The sequence below is a fragment of the Artibeus jamaicensis genome, unplaced genomic scaffold, assembly GCF_021234435.1.
Source record: "Artibeus jamaicensis isolate MK-2021 breed Jamaican fruit bat unplaced genomic scaffold, CSHL_Jam_final contig_65, whole genome shotgun sequence".
Lineage (NCBI taxonomy): Eukaryota > Metazoa > Chordata > Mammalia > Chiroptera > Phyllostomidae > Artibeus > Artibeus jamaicensis.
The window spans coordinates 855949-879241 of NW_026521913.1; the positions used below are offsets into that span (position 1 = coordinate 855949).

Genomic DNA, 23293 nt, shown 5'->3' on the forward strand with positions numbered 1-23293 from the left:
GACCAGGGATCAAACTCACAACTTAAGTACCTGCCCCAACCAGGAATTGAACCCACAACCCTTCAACTATGGGACTAATACACAACAGAGCTATATCAGAGACAACAAGCACACTATTTCATAGTGCTTTTCGAATAAAACCCTTGCAGGAAGATGGTTTAATGTGCTCCTGACAAAAACTTCACACATAAGCTTTCCGTGGTGGTAACTTCATCAGCTATAGCTATGCTACTGCTCCTAGCCTATCGCCCTGGGTCTGCCAAACCAAGTCAAACTCTTCTTTCCAGTTGGAACCTCTGAGATGGCCTCATGGAACCTTCAACCTGGGTAAATGGACCACGACCTCTGGCTGTAGGTTCCAACAGTGTAGTGTGATCCACAGCCAGGGTGCCCTCATTTATGAGGGTCGACAGAGTATGTCCCAAATTAGTCCTTTCAGAAACACACTCACAAGCTAAGTGTCAAAAAGGAACCTGTGCCTTGCTAAGACCTGGAGGGCTCCATGGTGTGGGAAGGCAAGGACAAAAAGCCTTGGAATGGGCTACAGTCAATCTCCATTTCTTGGTGGGCATCTACCAACTGAAACTCCAGTCCTCACAAGGACCTCACAGAACTTCACCAATGGACATATCTGGGTACAAAAACTATATTATAATTACTACATTCACATGACAAAATTCCTCTAAAACACCCCTTCTCCAGAGGCAGCAAAATATCAGGGGCCTGAGTCACCCTGGCCAAGTCTCCATAAGATCCAAGTGGCTTCCCAACAACTCTGCACTTGAGGGGTGTTCTCTCCTGGAGCTGCAGGTCACCAGGCTGCTACAAAGTAGGGTCTGTCCCTGTCGACCACTGTGCAGCCTGTGCAGCTTTGTGGTCTAGGCAGAAAAACCAAAGTTGAAAAATTAGCCTTGAATCTTTCTGAAGTTAGGCAAACATGAAATACAAAAATATACTCTCTGCTGGGAGCACAAAATCCAGAAAGGCTAGCTTGGGAGAATACCTCCCTCAACAGCACACACAAGTCTATGTTGGACAGCAGTACAAATGTGTCTTCCCAACTTTTGCAGAATGGGTTGCTCTAAAAAGAAATTACACCCCCCACCACTAATTCCTAGATCAGAATTGCTTTTAAAGATATCTTTCACAGGGAAATAAAAAGCCCTAGCCTTAAGGAGTAATACACTAAAACGCACAGGCTAAGGCCATATCACCACAAACAGCAGAGATATGAGTGAAAGCCAGTCTTCCTGCTGCCCTGCAGGATGAGCTTGGTAGGAACACCATGGGAGATGCCTGTTTCATGGGAATGTAAAGCATAAAGTGCTCACGCGATCAGCATTCCGGGTGCTTTGTTTCTTCCCACAGGCCATTCCCAGGTTGGCAAACAAGGTATATGCTGGCCCACATTCTATATGTGAGCTGACCATAAAGCACCTATATTCTATCAATTTTGGACACTGCTATAAAAATTTACTTTTATTTACTATTGCTAGTACTCTTAAACTGTAAAATAGAAAGGCAAAGGCCTGTAAAGAAAGGAAGCGAGAGGCCACCCAGAGGCTCAGGGACCACTCACTCCCAGGCTCAGCTGGCTCAAATTCACTGGTCCACCTTGAAAGTCCTAAAAGAATGGCTTTTCTTCTGTTCCTAGAGGGTAAATATTCAAGGAATAAAAGTAAGTGGAGGCCCTCGCCAGTGTAGCTCAGTTGGTTGGAGCACTGTCCCATAACCAAAGTGTTGCAAGTTCAACTCCCAGTCAGGGCACACACCTAGGTTGCAGTTTGATCCCCAGTCTGGGCACATCTGGGATACAACCAATCAATGTGCCTCTCTCACAACATTTCTCTCTTCCTTCTTCTCTCTCTAAAAAGCAATTTAAAAAATGTCCTTGGGTGAGGATTTTTAAAAAAAGTAGAAATCCCAAATTCTTCAGACATGAGGTACATCATGAGATAACTTATATGGCCAGACCAATCTAGTCCAGTTTGGCCAGTTCATTGCAATCTGGCAATTGGGATGAGGTAGGTTTTGCAAAAGAACCTTCAACAGTACCCCCAGGACAGGGTGTCATCACTAACCAGCTCTCCTGCTGTGGGCCATGTGTGGGCTCTTAGAAAAACCATGAGGCGAAAGTGTGCTGAAGGATGGGAGTGTCACAGAGAACAAGTCCCCAAATATATTTCCTGGGCACAAGGTTACCTACCAGTAAGGTGCAAAACTAAAACAGAATGGCAATGAAACAGAAGTCCTAACAGATATGATTATATCAGTATCACTATTTAATACACAAAAGATTAAGAAAAATATTGTGAACATCCATTTACCTACCACCCTCCTTCCTTTGATAACGGTTTATCATATCCAAACATTTCACCACATTTACTTCCAATACTCTTAAAAGTTTCTCCCTTGCTCTCTGTCAACACCTGGGATGTGTCTCTTAGCACCTTCACACGTTTACACTTACATTACAAACATGTGGCTCCACTAATAAAGTACCATGTAACTCTGAGTAATGAGTGCTGTATAAATCTCACTACTGCCCTGGGTCAGTGTGGCTCTGTTGGCTGGGTCATCATCCCTTAGCCAAAAAGTCGTGGGTGTGATTCCAGTCAGGGCACATGACTGAGTCGTGGGTTTGATCCCTAGTCTAGGCACATACTGAAGGCAACTGATTGATGTTTATCTCTCACATCAATGTTTTTTCTTTTCTTTTTTAAAGATTTTATTTATTTTTTGAGAGATGGGAAGGGAGGGAGAAAGAGAGAAACATCGATGTGCGAGAGAAACATCAATGGGTTGCCTCTCACTCGCCCCCAATGGGGTACCTGGCCTGCACCCAGGGATGCGCACTGATCGAGAATTGAACAGGTGACCTTCCGATTTGCAGGCCAACTCCCAACCTATTGAGCACACCAGCCAGGGCTTGCATCAGTGTTTCTCTCCCTTCCTTTCTCTCCAGAAAGCAATAAAAAATGTCCTCTGGTAAAGATTATAAAAAAATATATATATATATATAATACTGCAGGTATTATCGAGCAAAATTTTTTAAAAACTAAACTTAGTTTTTGAGATATATATATAAATACACATAGCTTTAGTTCATTTTAATTCCTATATTATGTGCAATAACTAGACCACAAATGGAAATGCCTATAACAGGCATTTGGGCTTTAAAAACTTACGCTATTCACACAAAACTAGAGTGTGACATATCCCCCAAATTCCCTGTGTTCATACACAGATTTCTCTATGATACATGTAGAACTGGACCTGCTAGGTCACAATGTAGGCACTGCTGTGCCAGATGCTGTCAAACTGCTCCCCATAGGAGCAGTGCTGACAACGGCCCGCCTTCCTCCACATCCCCACCAACATGTGGTCAAACCTGAGAAATGACACCAATCAAATGGATGTGATGTGGGGCCTTGTTACTAGCCCTTCAGATTACTTCACTGTGTCACTTACTGTTTATATCCTTTGCTCATTTTTTCTATCAGTTTTTTTTTCCTGTTTGTAGGTGACTTACATATTTGGATATTAATCATTTTTACTTCTTATTTTTTAATATATTTTATTGATTGTGCCATTACCATTGTCCCATTCCCCTCCTTCATTCCCCTCCACCCTGCACACCCCCTCCCCCATTCACTCCCTTTAGTTCAAGTCCATGTGTCACAAGTTCTTTAGTTTCTACATTTTCCATACTATTCTTGCCCTTCCCGTCTATTTTCTACCTATCATCTATGCTTATTCTCTGCACCTTCTCCCCGCTTCTCCTCCTCCCACTCCCCTGTGGCTAACCTTCTATGTGATCTCCATTTCTGTGGTTTTGTTCCTCATCTCGCCGTCCGCTTAGTTTGCTTTTGTTTTAGGTGTGGTTATTAATAACTGTGAGTTTGCTGTCCTTTCACTGTCCATTTTTTTATCTTCTTTTTCTTACATAAGTCCCTTTAACATTTCATATAATAAGGCCTTGGTGATGATCAACTTCTTTAACTTGACCTTATCTGAGAAGCACTTCACCTGCCCTTCCATTCTAAATGAAAGCTTTGCTGGATAGAGCAATCTTGAATGTAGGTCCTTGCCTTTCATGATTGGAATACTTCTGTCCAGCCCCTTCTTGCCTGTAAGATCTCTTTTGAGAAATCCACTGACAGTCTCATGGGAACTCCTTTGTAGGTGACTGTCCCCTTATCTCTTACTGCTTCTAGAATTCTCCTTCATTTTAATCTTGAGTAATATAATTATGATGTGTGTTGGTGTGTTCCTCCTTGGGTCCACCTTCTTTGGGACTCTCTGAGCTTCCTGGATTCCCTGGAAGTCTATTTCCTTTGCCAGAGTGGGGAAGTTCTCCTTTATTATTTGTTCAAATAAGTTTTCCACTTGTTGCTCTTCCTCTTCCCCTTCTGGTACCCCTATAACTCAGACGTTGGAATGTTTAAAGATGTCCTGGCAGTTCCTAAGCCTCTCCTCATGTTTTGAATTCTTGTTTCTTCATTCTTTTTTGTTTGGTTGTTTCTTTCTTCCTTCTGGTCCACTCCATTGATTTGAGTTCCAGTTTTCTTTCCATCACTATTGGTTCCATTTGTATTTTCCTTCATTTCACTTAGTGTAGCCTTCATTTTTTTCATCTAATTTGTGACCCAAATCCACCAGTTCGGTGAGCATCCTGATCACCAGTGTTTTGAACTGTGCATCTGATAGGCTGGCTATCTCTTGGTCACTTAGAAGTACTGGCTCTGGGGCTTTGAGCTGTTCTGCTTGAACCATTTTTTTTTGTCTTGACATACCTGTTACGTATGAGTGGCAGAGCCTAGGTGTTCACCAGGGTGGGGCAACACAAGTTGCTGGGTTGTGACGCTGTATGTGGAGATGAGGTCAGAGAGGGAGCCATGGTGCTTGTTCCTTTCTCTCTCGGATTTCGGTCCCCTCTGCTGCTTCCTACAAGCAAATTGGGCCCTTCTGGTGCTAGATCCCGGGTGGGCGGGCTTGTGTACGTTCTAGGACCCTGTGTGTCTCCCCGACAAACTCTCCTGTGAGGCTGGGAGCCTCTCCCGGCACATCAACCCCCGAAAGTTTTTCCAATCAGTGCTTTTAGGCTTTATTTCCCGTTGCTGGAGCCCTGGTTTGCGCGGTCTGTCTCAGCACCCATTTTTCTGCCTCATTTATCTGCGTGTGAATGTGTGTCCGTGGTCAGCCAGCCTCCTTGCGAGCCTTACTGGGTTTTCGTCCCATACCCACCCAGATCCACTAACCACCGCCCTTTCCTGCTGGGACCCCTCTCCTCTGGCCCCTCATACCGGTCTGGATGAATGGTCCATTGTCGTTGGACTTCGGTGCAGTTCTATTTTCTGTCTATTTTGGTTGTGTTTTTGTTTCCTAAATCTTTGTTGTCCTTAAATTTCATTGTGTGAGGAGGTTCAGTGTTTCCACCTACACCTCCGTCTTGGCTGGAAGTCCTGGATATTAATCATTTTTCAGATGTGTCAAAGTCTGTGGTTTCTCCTTCAGCCAAATGTATCATTTTTTTTTATATCAACTACTATACTATTAATGTTGTCCAATTTATTTATATTTGACTTATGGTTTGTTGTTCTTGTTCATAGCTACTATCTCTCAGAGAGTGTTAATTTTTTAAAGGAATAAGGTGTCACCATCCTTTAAGTTAAAAGGTACTCATTTATGTTACATAAAGGCAATAAATTCCTATGGGTTGAAACTCATACAGAGTGAAAATCTCCCTTACATCTGACCCACACGCACCCAGGTTCCAACCATCGGGATGGCAGACAACCATTATGACACAAGTCATTTTACTGTTGAGAAGTTATTTTCTTCTAGAAACTTCAGTAATGCTTTTTATAGGTAGTTTTTTAATCACCTGGGATTTGCTATGGTATATGACAGGACATAGTGACACAACTTTTCACTATCAGTTTAATTATCCAACACCATTTCCTGACTATTCTATCTCTCTCCACATTGCTCCCCGAAACTTACAGGTTACCTCTGTCCTATCAAGTCTGAAATATGCCTGGATCTGTTACTGGACTCCGCACTTTGTTCTACCTATATATTTATCTATGCCCTGCACCACCACCCCATTTTGGCCTATGCATTCCCTCCAAAAATTCTACTGAGACTTTTATTTGAATCATACTGAATTTATAGATAAACGTAGGGAAAACTGACATTGTACATTATGGGAGGTTTTCCTTTTTTAATCTTCACCTGAGGATATGTTTATCAATTTGAGGGGGGGGAATGGGAGAGAGAGAGAGGGGAATGAAGAAAGATGGAGAAAGATGAAGAGAGATGGAGAGAGAAAGAGAGAAGAAAGGAAGGGGGGGGATAGAGAGGGGGAGGGGGAGGGAGAAACATCAACTGGTTGTCTCCCCACCATAAGCAACACCCCAACCAGATACTGAACCCACAACCTAGGTATGTGTCCTGACCTGGAAACAAACCAGAAACTTTTTGGTGCATAGGAAGATACTCTTACCACTGAGCCACTTGACCAGGGTCACTATGGAAGTTTCTCATCAATGAACATAGTAATGGTATAGTTCTACATTCTTTTAAACTTATGAATAGCCCTATAACAGTCTTACCCATCTTTTTTGTTAAGATTATTGTTATTTTTAAAATACTAGAAAACATATCTTTTGTAAATTACTTTTTCTATTTGTAGCTATAAACAACCAGTGGATTCATCTTTTGTAAGGATAAGTTTTGGCTTTGCTGAACTCTACTGTATATTTGTTTCCTATTTCATTAGTTCCTCATTATTACTTCCTTCTGATTGATTTAACTTTATTTTTACCTTTTGTAACTTCTGGAGACAGATGGTTACTTAGCTCATTTATTTTTCTCTTTTCTTCTTTTATATATATTTAAAGTTATAAATTTCCCTGTAAATGACACTTTAGCTACATCCTACAGGTGTTGATTTGTAGTATTTTCATTATCATTCACTTCACAACATTTTCTATTTCCCATTTTTTTGACCTACAAATAATACTAGAAGAAGGTATTTTTAAAATGTCCAACTACTCAGAAATGTCCTAATTATATTTTTATTCATATTTCTAGTTTAACTGAATTGGGATCAGACTACCTGCTGTAGACAATTTCAATCCTTTGACATTTCTTGAGTCTTACTTTAAGGGCCTGGAAATGACCAATCTTTGAAAATTTTTGAAATCAAGTATATGTTAGCTGGCTATAGTGTTTTTATTTATACAGTCATACACAGACCACATTCCTAATTTTATTCAAAGTTCTAATCCTCACAGATTTTTTATCTACTTAGCTGTCAACTACTGAGAAGATGTGCTAAAATTCTCTACTGTGGTTATACATTTGGCTATTTCTTTTAGTCCTGTCAATTTTTGTATTATGCTTTTTGCGATTATGTTAATAAGATGCAAGCAAAGTTTAAAATGCCATTTCTTTAAGTAGAACTAAACTTCTATCATTATAAAGTGAACTATTCTCTAATTATTTTGTTACAGTCTATTATAACAAAATACCACTTTTAAATAAACATTTAAAATATGATAGCTTTATGTTTTACGTAGAAGATTTAGTAAATTTACTTAAAAAATTTTTTTACCCTCACCGGACCATATTTTGTTCACTGCTATAAAAGCGAGAGGAAGGGAAAAACAGAAACATCAATGTGCGAGAGACACTTGCACCACCCGGACCAGGGTCCGACCGTAGCAGCCTGACCCAGAGATTGTACCTGCAAGCTAAGCATGTGCCCTGGCCAGGAATCAAACCTGAAACCCTTTGGTCCGTGCTCTAACCACTGAACCACACTGTGCAGAGCAGTAAATTTACATTTAATATGAATGCTGATATATCTGAGTTTAAGTCTATACTCTTACACTGTGCTATTTCACTACTGCCTTGGGATCTTTTTATCTTTCTTATCTCTTTTTGATTTTAAAATTATTCAATTTTTCCTCTGTACTATTTCAGAATACACCATTTCTATTTCCTAATAATAACCTTTAAAAAAATAACATGCAGGGTTCACCAAGTTAAACAAAACTTTACCCCTCTATACTAATTCCATTACCCCTTTAATTCACTGTTATTGTTTTCATATATTTAATCTTATCCTTTTCTCAAGCTCCCTCCCCACTGCCAACATTATTATTAGTCTTTACATTTGTTTGGAGTTGGCCAAATAAAAGTATTTACCACCTTCTTTATTTTTCTTGCTTGTACTCTTCCCACTTGGCATTACTTTCCTTCCAGGAACATCCTTGAGAATTTAATGAAAAACTGTCCTCCTCTTTTTTTTTTTTTGGTCTTAAAAGTTACCTTCATTTTACCTTCACTCTTGATTTTTCTCCTTTGGTTGCTTTAGTAATCATTACACTGTTTACATGCTGTATAAACATCTGTTTATATAATCTGTTGTATAAAATTTTCAGTCATTATCTCATCATATACTGATTCAGTCCCATAATCTTTTCTCTGAGAACTCCAATTAGACACACTTCACAGTCTACTCTCCCTGATTCTTAATAGATCTTTTTAAAAAACTTTTATTTATTTTATTTTTAGAGAGGGGAAGGGAGGAGAAAGAGAGGAAGAGAAACATCAATGTGTGGTTGCCTCTTAAGCAACCCAGGCATGTGCCCTGACTGGAAATCGAACCAGCAACCTTTTGGTTTGCAGGCCAGCACTCAATCCCCTGAGCCATACCAGCCAGGGCTGATTCTTAATAGGTCTTACAAATCATTCACCTATTTGAGTCTCTAAAATGGTATCTATTTTTTTCTGCTCTATCTTCCATTTCATTTATTCTCTTCAATCTATTGGATTTGTAAGTACAATTACTAAGATGCTCACATCTGTAAGTTAGTTGTACCCAATCCCTTTTTCAATCTTGCTAGGTCATTTGATACTTTCTTTCCCTTGTAGGTATTTTCAAGCTTGTCTATTACTTTAAGATTAGTTAAAAATGTTGTTTAAAATTGGTATCAACCACTCAACTTTTATGTTCTCACAGATCTATTTCTACTAGACCTCATTCACAGAGCTCTACCTTTTTTGTGTTTAGTTATTCTTAACTAGGGACTGCTCATTTTCCCTTATAAATTATACCTGGGGATTCACTGGGCCTAGAATAAAGGTGCAGTCCTTCAAAGATCTGTTTGCTTGTGGACTGGCTCAGGAATGCTATCTGTCCAGGTCAACTCTATAATAAAGAATTCAATAAGCAGTTTGAGAATTTCTTACCACTCACGGGATCTTCATAGGCGCAACACGTGAGTTCAACTTTGCAGCAGGCAAACAGGCCTTCTTCTGACTCCCTTCACCCTGACGGTGTGGAAGTTCCAGCTCTAAGTGAGGGTCTTCCACCATATTGTGCCCAGAGATCCTATCAAAACTCAAGAGTTTGCCAAGTTTGCCAAATGCCTTCAGGGTTGTGCTCACAGTCCAGGACTACTTCTTTCACATTTCAGCCTCCTCACTATCTTCCATAATACCTTCCAAGCTTGCCCCACCCACTCCAGTCAGACCACTATCACCAGCAACACAGTCACCCTTCCTTCTTTAAGCCATTGACATTTGGCATGGGTGTCACTAGTTGTCCTAGCCAAAGCAAATCCCAGCCAACCAACCTCTTAAAAGAAAAAGGAGCCCATCCCTGCTACATGATAGGAGGACTGACTGTGCTAGGGAGCCTCCCAAAGCCAAACCTGGCTACATGACAATCCAGGAGGAAGGGAGCCTACAGTGTCCTTACACCACCAACCCGAGGCTTCGAACAAGAATTTCATGAGGTGGGGGGATTTTCAGGTTACGAATGTATGGGTCAGGGTTGAATGACCTCTGGTACTCAACTGCTGGCTCCTTTGTTTTTCAGAAACCCACTTAATATTTCAGCACTCACTACATTAACCTGGGTGGGAAATGGCATCTAAGAAAGCACTCAAATCTCCAGATCAGAGCACGGCTGAGCTTCTCCTCAATTCACTTAACTAAAGCAAGAAGCTGCCTTTCTGCTCAGAATTGTGATTAAGACACAGCATTTTTTCCTAGGCAATAAAATCCAACCCTCTTTCACCACCCCTCTGGGAAGGCCCATCTTTGACTAAAGAATCCTGCAGCCAAATCTTCCCATCTCTCTGACAAGGAGAACTGATGAATGAGAGTTACTTCTTGTATTAACGACAATGCTAACTCTACTTCATTCTGGCTCCTTTTTAAAGTCAGCCTTTGTATAATATATTCCAACCTCTCATATACTGTTGGTGAGAGTATAAATTAGTACCAGCACTTTGGGGAAATGTCTGGCACTCTCTTCAAAAGCTGAGCATATGTTTCCTTTTGATCCCAAGATCCCACTCCTATGAAGAGACCCATGGAAATGCAGACAAGCAGTCACCAAAGTTAGGGGCAAGACTCTGTATTTATAATTTAATAAAACTTATATATAATATAAGCCCCAAATTAGAAACAATCCAAGTATTCACTTGTTCAGATGACAGAATACTGAACAATAACAATGAATTCACCTGACAGCATGGATGAACCTCACACATAACCAATGGAAGACCCAAAAGAGCATATGCCACAGGATTTCATTTCATTTACAACCAGTTTAAACACAGGCTGAATGTATCTGTGTGCCAGAGAAACCAGGAGAGCAGGTATGCTGGGGGGTGGACAGGAACTACAGGGGGCACAAGAGGAGCTGTGGCAAGGACTGGCATGGGGTGTGTAATCTGTTTCTTAATCTGCTGGTTAAACAAGAGTGTTAAGCTTGTGAAAGTTTATATTGATCTACAAACTTATGACTACATTTTTCTGTATATGTATTTTACTTTAGTAAAGATAAAAAAGGAGCATTCAATCTCCAGACAAGATGGAGGCATAAGGGGAAACACTGTGCCTCCTCTCACAACCAAAATTAAGGACAACAAAGATTTAGATACAAAAACACAACCAGAACAGACAGAAAATTGAACTGTACAGAAGTCTGACAACCATTCATCCAGACCAGTAAGAGGGGTGGAGTCCAAGGCCACTAGAGAGGGGTCTCAGCAGGAAAAGGCGGTGGCTGCCAGACCTGGGAGTGAAGGCGGTGCAGGGCTAGCAGACTCCGGGCACAGGGAGGAAACGAGCAGACCCAACCAGGCATGCAAGGCTAAGGTTAGCTAACCCAGATCACACATTCCAGTGCAGATAAACAGGCAAAAACAGGCAGTGAGACAGACCTCGCAACCCAGGGCCCCAGTAGTAGAAAATAAAGCCTAAAACCACTTATTGAAAAGATGCCAGGAGAGACTCCCAGAGTCACAGGAGAGTTCGTGGGAGAGACCCACAGGATTCTAGAATGTACATAAGCTCACCCACCCAGGAACCAGCACCAGAAGGGCCCAATTTGTTTGTGGGGAATGGCAGAGGGGACTGAAATCTGAGAGAGAGCAGAACAAGAACCATTCTTCTCTCTCTAACCCTGCCCCCGCATACAGCGTCACGACCCAGCCACTGGGTTGCCCCACCCTGGTGAACACCTAAGCCTCCGCCCTTCATATGTAACAGGCACAACCTGACCCAAAAATTATGGCCCAAACAGAAGAACAAATCAAAGCCCCAGAACTGACACTTTTTAAGCGACCAAGAGACAGCCAAGCTATCAGATGCACAGTTCAAAACACTGATGATCAGGATGCTCACAGAACTGGCTGATTTAGGTCACAAATTAGATGAAAAAATGAAGGCTACAATAAGTGAAATGAAGGAAAATGCACAGGAAATCAATAGTGATGGAAAGAAAACTGGGACTCAAATCAATGGAGTGGACCAGAAGGAAGAAAGAAACAACCAAACAGAAAAGAATGAAGAAACAAGAATTCAAAACATGAGGAGAGGCTTAGGAACCGCCAGAACATCTTTAAACGCTCCAACATCTGAATCACAGGGGTACCAGAAGGGGAAGAGGAACAGCCACGAGTGGAAAACTTATTTGAACAAATAATAAAGGAGAACGTCCCTACTCTGGCAAAGGAAATAGACTTCCAGGAAGTCCAGGAAGCTCAGAGAGTCCCAAAGAAGGTGGAACAAGGAGGAACACACCAACACACATCATAATTACACTAGCCAAGATTAAAATGAAGGAGAATTCTAGAAGCAGCAAGAGATAAGGGGACAGTCACCTACAAAGGAGTTCCCATCAGACTGTCAGCGGATTTCTCAAAAGAGATCTTACAGGCAAGAAGGGGCTGGAAAGAAGTATTCCAAGTCATGAAAGCCAAGGACCTACAACCAAGATTGCTCTATCCAGCAAAGCTTTCATTTAGAATGGAAGGGCAGATGAAGTGCTTCTCAGATAAGGTCAAGTTCAAGGAGTTCATCATCACCAAGGCCTTATTATATGAAATGTTAAAGGGACTTATCTAAGAAAAAGAAGATAAAAAAGATGAACAGTGAAAGGACAGCAAACTCACAGTTATTAACAAATACACCTAAAACAAAAGCAAATTAAGTGGACACCTAAAATAGGAGCAGAGCCACAGAAATGGAGATCACATGCAAAGTTAGCAACAGGGGAGTGGAAGGTGGAGAAGGTACAGAGAATAAGTAGCAAAGACCATGGGGAGAAAATAGACAGCGGGAGGGCAAGAATAGCATAGGAAATGTAGAAGTAAAGAACTTAAGGCCCTGGCTGGTGTAGCTTAGTGGATTGAGCGCAGGCTGTTGATTCCCAGTCGGGGCACATGCCTAGGTTGCAGGCCAGGTCCCGGGCCACATGAGAGGCAACCACACACTGATGTTTCTCTAACTCTTTCTCCTTCCCGTCCCCTCTTTCTAAAAATAAATAAATAAAATCTAAAAAAAAAAAAGTTAAGAAATTTGGTTTAAAAAAAAGAAAGAACTTATGACACATGGACATGAACTAAAGGGGAATGTGGGTGGGAGGGGGTGTACAGGGTGGAGGGGAATAAAGGGGGGAAATGAGACAACTGTCATGGCATAATCAATAAAATATTTAAAAAGGGGGAAAAAGTATATATATACCAACTTTGGTAGGAAAATGATCATGTGGATCTGAAGGAGGAAGATCTTTCAGGACTGGAGAATCTGCTGCAGCACTTTCACCCCTGCCACCTCCCAGACCTCGCGTGTGCAGAAGCACACATGATGTTAGCTGGAACAAAGGTCAAGGTGGACAGCCACCTCCTACTTTAACCATCCCAAGACCTTCACTGTCCGTGGCCAAGCCCCACTGTGTCATCCTCGTCACTTACTTTTAAAAATCAAACTGTTCAGAGTAAGGCTCAGGACCTTCCAACTTAAGAGGGAAACAACATAACAGAAAAAAAGTGGCTGGGCTTCAGAGCTATGGCTGAAGTTGTCCTTTTAAATGTTTTTTGACACATTGCTAATAAGACTTTTTATTCTGGGTGTCAATAATTCATCTGTTTTTCAGTGGTGACTTCTTCCTTCCCTACACCACTGTAATCACTACTAAATTCTGAAAATTAAGATTCTTCCTAATTACCACAAGTATTACCTCATATAGAAATGAAAGTACATTCAACAGAAATAATGCTAGTTGTATCTACTTCCTATTCAGGATGAGTCTTACTTGAAAAGAAAATAGTTTTTGATGTAGTTGAGTTGTGCATTTTAATGACTGATTGAGAAGTTCCAGAAAAACATACCAGTTGGGCTTAGGGCCAAAACAAGGGTGTTCCATATAAAATGAGTAGGCCTGATCCTCTGGTCAGAAATGGCTAAGAATCTAGAGCATACTTTTTATTTCTTTGCCTGAAAACAAAAGTAGAAAGAGAGGAGGAGAAATGAAGGATGGAGGCTAGGCCTGGAAAGGCCTCTTACCAACCAGACCACCTGCCCCAGCAATTTTTTTCTACCTCCCTGGCCTCCTCCGGCAAGTCCTCCCAGAAGAAAGAAAACCACCACATGGGGAGGCAGGAGGTTAATCTTATCAACACCTCTTACTCTTCAGTCTGACTAGAAGAAGGGAAAATGAAAATCCCAGCTACAAGGAAAGAATTTTCCCTCCTACTGCTAAGAAACACTTGTGCCAGTAAACACAAAACCCACCTCTTTTCAGAGCAAACCCTTTCATTGTTAAAATCAAAAATAACATTTCACTTACTGGTGAGTTTGTCATCACTGATATGCTGTTACTCTGCAAACCCCCCCCCCCCAATATAGCTCATCAGCTACACAGGAAATAAAGATTCAAGCTGCCAATTCTTGGGAAATTGGTGTGAGCACCTGGGAAGGGCTCAGTCTGGTTGAGGGATCCTAGCATAAATGAGACTTGGGAAGTCAACACAACCAGCACGGTGGTCTGGGGCACCAGATATAAAGCAAATGACCCAGACTCACCCTAAGGGCCATTTCAAATCCCCTGGCCTCTGCTGGCAGAACAAGACCAGCCACATTTGACAGTGCCCCTCTACAGTTATAACTGTCCATTTCCCAACTGTAGCCAGGTTGGAGGGAATCCAAATATCACCTGAATTTGGAGTATATTTATACTTGATGCTCTAGAAATACATACAGTCGAAGCTAAATAATAATATACTTATAGAACACAAGCACTGGAAAGTCATCTCTACATTATTAGCTCAGTAAAGATGGGTACCTACTGCGTTCCAGGCATTAGGGATACCTGGAAAAAACAAAACAGATATATCCCTGTACTGGTAAGGTTTATGCTCTAGAGAGATGACAAAATAAGTCACACATGCAGCATGTCAGGTGGTGATAACAAAGAGAAAAACCACACAGAGAGGTGGGGCAACCAGAGTAGGAATGGGGGATTGCCAGGGACTGTCACTTCACAGACAGGAAGAAGGCTGGGAGAGCAAGCCGTATGGCCATCTGGGGAAAAGCTCCCCATTGAAAGCAACAGTGTGTGTGCAAAGGCCTGAGGCAGTGTGAAGCAGAAGTGTGCCTGAGAAAGAGAAGGTCAGTGTGAATGGAACAGAGGACAAGGAGATGGTAGGAGTAAGGCCAGAGTGAAAGTATGGCCCTTGGAGGCTACTGTGGAGACTGTGGCCAAGTAGAATCTTGAACAGAAAAGTGACCTGATTTGCTCTTTCAATAAACTAGAAGGTAGGTGATGAGGGCAGAAGCAAGGAGACCATTTCAGGGTTAATAAAATAACCCAGACAAAACAAAATTTATCAAATTAAAAAAAATAATAACCCAGGCAACATGAGAGGGATTTGGATCAGAGTAGTTACCAGTGCAAGTGGTGAGAATGGCTGGATTTTGGCTCTCATTTAAAGGCAGAGTGGACAAGATTTGCTATTGTACAGGATACCAGTATGAGAAAACAAGGAGTTGCAGATAAACCAAGGTTTGTGGCCTGAAAGATGGAGCCATCTGGCCTAGTTTCATTTTACACCAGGATGAAACTGAAGCTCAAGAAGGAGGCAAGTCATGTCCAAGGTTGCACCCCTTAGTTCGGGGACTGGAACCCCCAACAAGTGCTCCTCCCACTGTCCCACGCTGCAGCTCAGCAGGAGACAAGGGTAACCACTCGGGTGCCCTCCAGCCCCTCTCTGCTCTCCGATGCTGGAGAAGACAGTGCCCCCTTAGAGACAGCCAATCCCCGTGCATGTCATGTAAGTCAGAATAGGATGCTGGTGAAAGAAAGCACGGGTCCTGATCAGAGAGGGGCCCACGGTCACCATTCAAGAAGACAGACCTGGTGTGACCAGAAATTCCCATTTTTTCCCAAAAGAATCCCAAAATCTAGATTTTATGAAAAAAGTTATCCATTTTTAAAAGGTGGTTTAGTTGTCTAGTAACATGAGGTTGGCCAAGCAAATCTCATGTGCACACTAAGTTCTATATGGTGTCCATACAGGGCACCAGCCTGGAACCAGTCTTGAGACAGCCTAAAACAGATCTTATTTGCTCACATCTCGACCAGAGTTAGGGTATGAAATTAAAGATTTGGGATTAAAATGATATTTTATTCCAGCTTTTGAACCAGTAAATGATATTTGTTATCACTATAAATAGAGTGGGCAGGCACAACCTTAGTGGACTTCCTCTCTGACCAAGAAGAGAGTGAGTAGCTGCCCATCATTCTGGGTTGGTAACTTTGGTTTAATACTATTCTACTTAGAGTACTAAGACCAACTCACTAATACAACAGAGCCTTGCAAATAGTCACTGACCCAGGAAACAACTTATGTCAGCCAAATATAAAAATGCCAGTATGTTGGAACAAGTAAGGTTTGGGAACTTGCAGGTGTTCCCATCTTTTCAAAAAAGTTAAATGTAGACATTACTAAACTTTCTTTATAAAGTTGCCTCCCACTGCAATATGGGTGGGAGATACATGTCACTTATATCACTTAATGGAAGCACATATCCTAGATATATGTGGTTTTCAAACCTGGGAGTCAGGTTGCCTATTTCCAGACACTCATCAGATTTATCAGGCTAAGAAAACAGCCTCCTAGGAAGTACCCAACTTAATTTTCTGTAATCCTAAGTGGTCCTCTTGCCCAGGAGCTCTAGCTTTAAATAAATATTTACTTCCCCTACATGCCATATCTTTTTTGCCCAATAACCAGTTGTATGTGTGTGTTTGGTTTGACCATTTTTACACTACTGGAATAAAGTAAGAATATCTCCAGGGCAGGTCCACTATCTGTATTGCCCACCCACCCTCCTTTCTTATTCTTGGTATTCAATTTACAATGCACCCAAACAGTCGGGTGCATTGTAAGATATCTCGTTAGTTTGAAGCACATGAACTGCCACTAGTCAACTGTTTTTGACACAAAGAACAGGCAATTTCATATGGTTCAGTACATTAATACTTCTAAATGATCCAGAGGAAGAAAGACTCAAACTTTTTAAAAGATTTTATTTATTTATTTTTAGAGAGGGGAAGGGAGGGAGAAAGAGAGGGAGAGAAACATCAATGCATGGTTGCCTCTCACATGTTCCTATGGGCACCTGGCCTGCAACCCAGGCATGTGCCATAGACTGGGAACCAAACCTGCTTGATTCAGAGGCCAGCACTCAATCCACTGAGCCACACCAGCCAGGGCAAAACTTAAATGTTTACAGAATACAAACCATCTCTAGACTACCACTGTCCAAGAGAACTTCCAGTGATGATTGAAATGATCTAAATCTCCACTGACCATCACGTAGCTACTGAGCACTTGAAATGTGGCTAATGTGACTAAGATTTTATTTAACTTTGTTTTAAGTTGAAATAGCTCTATGTGGCTACCATGTTGGACAACAATTTTCTAGATGGTAGCTTCTTCAGACAAGAACTAGGTCTCACTCCTTTTTGTGGCGTGGTATTCATGGTGTTTGAAGGCACAGCACACATGAGATGCTTGAGAAAATAAAAGTACCTTCTTGCACTAACACAGTTTCAACCGACTCCCCACCTTCCTTCCACTGAAGCTCTTAATTTAGATCTTATAATTCCATGCCCTCCCTTGGGTAGTTACTGTCCCAACACGTATGGAATTATATGTCCCGGTAGGTGAACATTAAGGCCATACCCACATCACCCAGCCAGTGGGCAATGGGAACTGGCCTGTCAACTGCCTGACCAGCTGGGTCTCCATGTTGTCATCTACAGAATGGGGACAACCATACCTATTTACAGAATGGGGGTGTTGCAAGACCTAGGTGTACATCAAAGTATGGAATCTGATTCTAAAGAATAAACCTTTAAAATAAAGTTGGGTTCCGCTTCACTTGTCCAATAAGATACGAAACAATTAATGAGACTATGTTAATAGGTACTGCAGTCTACCTCATTTAGTCAACTATTGTTAAGGGCTAGCACTAGGCCTTGACTGTTGGAGGTCCAGGACATAACAGATGAATAACACAGTCCTGCCATCATAATTCTGACAGATCATTTTTTCCCCAAAACAAAATTTTGGCAAAGAAAAATCTGGTGTCTGAAAAAAACTGTTGATTCCCTTCCTGTGTGTCATTTACCTATTAGTTTAAGCTCCCAGGAATAAAAGAACAAGTAAGAAAACTCTGGGGTCCTGAAACTTTAAAAAGTGCTCCTGATACATAATCAACCAATATTTCAATTAAATGGTGCTGTATAATTACTGTAGCCCGTTGACTTAGGTGTCATTCCAGAAAAGAGCAAGATTGCTTAAATGTGACTCAATGATTTGGGATTTATTTAAAACTCTCCCAACACCAAAAATATTCATGCACCAAGATACCACTAACTTCTTAATCTCTTCATAGATGTTCAGAGGCCTATTCCTTACCATGAAAGCATTCTGTTACGATATACTGCCTCTATCTCTATCCACTGGACTCTATCTCCAAATCCCAAGACACCTTTCATGTCCCCCTTCTGCCCTCAACAGGGACCAGAAGCCCTGCAGGCCATGTTTGAATTGAAGCAGTAAAGGGAAAACAATCTACTAGATCTGTCCTCACCTTCCACCCTTTTCTTAAATAGAGAGGGAAGTGGCATCTCCAGGACCTCAGAACCAGAAGCTACTCTCTGGAAGGGAAAAAGGTTGGCAAGCCCACAGTGCAGCTGACCTTCAGAAAGTTCATAAAGGAACTGAGACATCACCACAGTATACAGCATGCAGCAGGATCACCAAGACTTCTCTGGTATCAGATTAACAGGAAGTTAAGATGACCAAGCACAGAGATAAAGTGTAAAGCAGGAGGTAAGGTTAGTGGAGAATACACACTCCACAAATGCATAAGAATAGTATAAAGAACAGTGTAAAGCATGCTACCCTTCCTGCAAGTGCTGGACAAAAAGACCTGAGCAGCAGTGTTCTTGAAGAAATCTCTAGCCTGGATGTGAGGCCCAAACTCCTGAAAGTGCCAGCCAGGTCCTCTCACCCTGAAGGCTCCAGCATACTAGGCAAACAGTGATGTGGAAGGCTCCCAAGAACGTTCAAAGTTTCATTTCCCTGGTACTTCCTAGTCTCTGCTCACCTCCGACCTTCAGGAGTTATTACCCAACTGCCTTCTGTTTGTACAAGGTCCCTGTTTTATCCAGCACTTGCCTGGGAAGCTGCCCAGCTTCTAATTGTGAATGCGTTTTACTATCTCCAGGCTACAGATAAGGAAACCCAGGTTCAGAGAGGTTAAGAAACAGGCTCAGAGAATCGGTAAGTATGGTAGCACAGGGGTGGAATCCAGCCCTGCAATTGCAGCAGGCAGGATGGCGCCAGACCAGACTCCACTTCCCCCGAATGCACCACACGTCCCTAAAAACTCATCCCAACAATAACGGCCAACACTTGTTATCTACTCCCTACGTGTGCTGGGTCTTCACTGATTTTTCTCTTAAGTACAAACATCAGCAGCCGTATTTTTCACACAGGTTAAGTGAACACCGGAGTGAAACAGCTGAGTCGAGGTCATCCTCAACCGTGCTGAGATTTTAGAAGCTCTTCCCTTAACCATTACAACATATCGATCCACCGTAGATGATCTGTAACCTGGGGAAGGGTCCCTGAAGCTTCCCGGACGCTCCAGTGGAAGTGCGGACCCCAGCCTTCTCTCCCCTGCCTCAGGAGACCAGCAGGCCCGGGTGGGAGCCAGGCCGATTGCCAACGCGCTTGGCGGACCGGGCCGGCGATGCCAGCTTCCGCCCGGACCTGGCAACGCCGGCCCATTCATCTTGGCACGGACGGGCCGGGTCTGGCAGGACCCGAGGTGCCCCGGTCCCCAAGCCGGGCGCCTTGGCGCTGAGCTCCGCTCGGCCGGGACTGGGAAAACGATGCCCCCAGCCCCACCACCAGGGGGAGCAGAGAGCCTCCTCCCGCACTCCGGGAAGTTGCCACGGCGGCCGCCCAGGAGTCCGGACCCCGGACAGCCCTCGGTCCCCGCAAGGCCCCACACCCAGCCCCGCGTCCCAGGCCCGTCCCGTCGGGGGCCGCTCTGCCCCCAGAAGAGCCTCCAGGTCACAGCCAGCAGGCGGGCGCGCTCAGCCCGCGGGCCCCTCATTCAATCCCGCCCTCCTTCCCCTCCGCTGGCCTCCGATGCCTTCCGCTCGTTCACCCCCCCATCCCCCCCCCATCCCCCGCAAGCCCAGACTCCAGCCCGGCAACGTCATCCGGCTGCTTCCCGAAACTTAACTCTTTCCTCCGCCAGCTGTGCGCCGCCCTGCCCCGCCAACAACTTTCTTTGCCCAACTTCGGAGCGCTCGGGCCGGACCGACGGTCCGGAGGGGAGGAATGGGTCTCCACGTCCCACCGCTGGGCCGCCGCAACTTTCCCCGACGGCAAGGGGAGTGGGATCGACACCGCGGGGCGCGCTCGGCCCACGCCCGTGCACGGGGTTCGGGTGGGCAAACGCCTCAGGGGCCCGACCCAACCCCGAGGGTCAGCTGCCGCGGCGACGGCTGGCGGCGCCGCCGGGGGAGGGGCCGCCAAGGAGACGTGTCATTCCCAGCGCGGCCGGATCCCGCGCCCCGACGGCCCGGGCCACACGCCGTAGCTACCAATACAGGGCCCCACCAAGTTTCTTACCTGCAGCCGGAGAAGCGAGCGGGAGGGAAAGCGTGAGGACAGGAGACGCTGTCGCCGCTGCGGAACCGGTAGAGAGGAGCCGGCCGAGCCACCGCCGAGAAGACGCCCTCGAGTACCTGCAGTCGCCGCTACACCGACGCCGCTCGCCCCGTCTGCCGTCCACTCCGGCCGTTAGCTGGCTGCGTGCGCGCGTGTGGAGTCGTGGCACTTTCTGCCTAGGAGCTGGCGAACGGCCCCCTCCGCCGGGATCACCGCCTCCTGCCTTCCCCACCCGGGCCAGCCATTCATCAGGAGGCCTCTCCCAATTGGTACTCGCCCCGCCACTCTGCCGGCTTCTGACCAATTAGAGTGCGGATGGCCAAGCAGCGGCGGCAGCCATTGGGCAGAGAGGAGGGTCTCCTCCTCGACCAATGAGAGAGGGGAGGAGCTGCGGGAACCGGGAGGGCAAAGCCGGGGAGGGCGGGGCCGCGCGGCGCGGCGCTAGTTCCTGCGTGGGGGCGGGACGGAGCTGGACGCCCGGCCAGGCGGGGGAGGGGGTGTCAACTTGGCCACGCTAACTCCGGGATCGTCGGGTTGCTTTTAGACGCTGACTTAGAGGCTCTTCCTTGGAGGGTGGCGAAGGTTCGAGTCCCGGCGGCGCTGGGCCCGAGACCCTATACCTCGCCCGGCTTAGGTAGTAGTGGGTGTTATAATGAGCGGGGCTGCGCGTCCCGCCGACAGCCGGGAGAAAAGCTTTATTGGAATCCAACTACCTCCACAACAGCTCCCCCTCTAGGCCCCAGGTATGAGAACAGGCTCTGTTGCGGGTAGACTAGGAAGGGGAAGTCCGTTTCTTCAGAGACTGCAATCAGCACCAGAAATTTTCTTGAGTAAAGGGAGGAATTGGATGAAAAGGCCAGGCGGTGCACAAGGAATGGAGGGTGCACAAGAAATGGAGGGTTATTGCACTCATTTTTAGGGTACCAGTGAAGCATAGTCTGTTTAGAGTTACTCATCCAAACCGCAGCTGGAAGAACAATAATTACAGGCAGCCTTACATGGCTTTTAGTCCATGCATTGCGGCGGGTGAGAGGGCCTGACTCAAGAAAACACCCATTTCCCAGAAAACTGAGCAAGTAGTACTTCCTCATTACATGACATTATCCCCCAGTGTAAGCCAACACTCTTCGTAACCAAATGGGTGTTTTCAAATAAAATAATTCTAGGCCTGTTTTTGTTTTTTTTTTTTAACCATTATGTCAGTCAGTGTCTCTTAAAAGCTAACCCCTTCAACTTGAGCCAAAACTCACGTCTTTGAAATTAAGGTTTCTGGAGGTCAAAGGGGCTGTGGCATTCTGATCAGCTGCATGTGACCTCCCTAGCCCCTGGGACTGCAGAGTTCTGTTTCTAATATCAATCTCTTGGACAGTTTCACACATCCCTGCCCCTATTTTTGTCACTTGTGCTGCACTAATTGGTGTGAGAAATATGTGGAAAATATAAGCTGTCGTGAGAGAATAAAGAGGAGCAAAGTTGAAATAAAACTATTCATTCCTATTTTTAATCTCAATAGTTCCTTACAACATATTGATGATTAATCAACAGGAATTAACTGGATTAGCTTTCAGTACTCAGTCTTTTTCCAGTGATGATCTCTGGCTTGAAATAAATGTCAAGAAATCCAGCTTTTGGCTAGCATATGCTATCATCTAGTTCTAACTGACCATGGGTAAACGTCTTAACTCTCTGAAAATAGGTGTTCTCCTCCAAAACAATCATTGCCCCCTCTGGGTTTCAGAGAGGAAATATCCATTCATTTGTGTTTACTGACTGCCTGTAGGCAAGCAGCCTAGAGTGATGACACAGACCCCCCAAAGACCCAACTGCCCACAAGGGCCTTTCTGTGAACAGAGACTGTCTTTACCTTATTTACTATTTAGGTTTCTCAGAAAGAGATCCTGACAGGAAGATTTGGGTTCAAATGACTCATTTTGGGGATGATCACAAAACAATGGCAGCAAAATGGGATGGGAAGGAGCTGATAAAGAGCACAATTCCAAGCAAGTGACTGCTGTGGACAACCAGGGCTCAGTGTCTCTGAGCATTCAGAGACCCGTGAGTACACACCCCAAACATGTCCTGTCTGTGGGGTGAGGAAGTGGGTTATTTATTTACCTATCCACTCCTATCCATCCATTGGTTGAGGGCTACTTCTGGGGTACTTGAACTTGTTCCCATGCCTTGTCAGCCAGAGAAAAGCAGCAAGAAGCCCTTGGCGGAAGGTGAATGCCTAGAAAACTCGAAGGGGGGTGGGGAGGTAGGGGAGAAGTGGTCCCAATAATGGCTTCTCTGACCCAGCACTGCACAAAGTCAAGGCTTAGTAAAGACATAGTCCATAAATATTGTTAAATCAATTGTGGGATTACATTAGGAGTAAGGGGTGCTTACTAAAAAGGGGCTCTTCATTCCCTCCTATAACTTAACATTGGTTTGATCTCAACAGAACGTATGTTCAAATTTGTAAAGGTAGCCTGGCCTGAGCCTTTACCTTTCCTCCTTCCCTGCCCCTTGTCCTCCCTCCACCTGGCTCCATCAGGGTCAGTTCATCCTCCACTTCAACCACCCACCCTCTGGCCTGGGCTGGCCTCTGCTGTGCCCCCATGGACTGCCATGCTTGGCCCTGCTTAACCTCATCAGTATGTTTTAGCCTTGCCGTCTCCCAAGCTGTATCAGGGGAAACCAGAACTACCCATGACTAGATGGACAGGGATGCCTGTGTGGGG

At 44.3% G+C, this 23293-nt stretch overlaps 1 protein-coding gene across 1 annotated transcript in view; it reads right to left on the minus strand.

Annotated features, from left to right (window-relative positions):
- RRBP1 (ribosome binding protein 1) overlaps positions 1–20614 on the minus strand; it is a 75185-nt gene extending 54571 nt beyond the window's left edge. Inside the window, 1 exon segment of the mRNA XM_053670949.1 lies at positions 20532–20614. The gene's annotated coding sequence lies outside the window, so the exon portion shown is untranslated.
- Positions 20615–23293: the final 2679 nt, after the last annotated feature.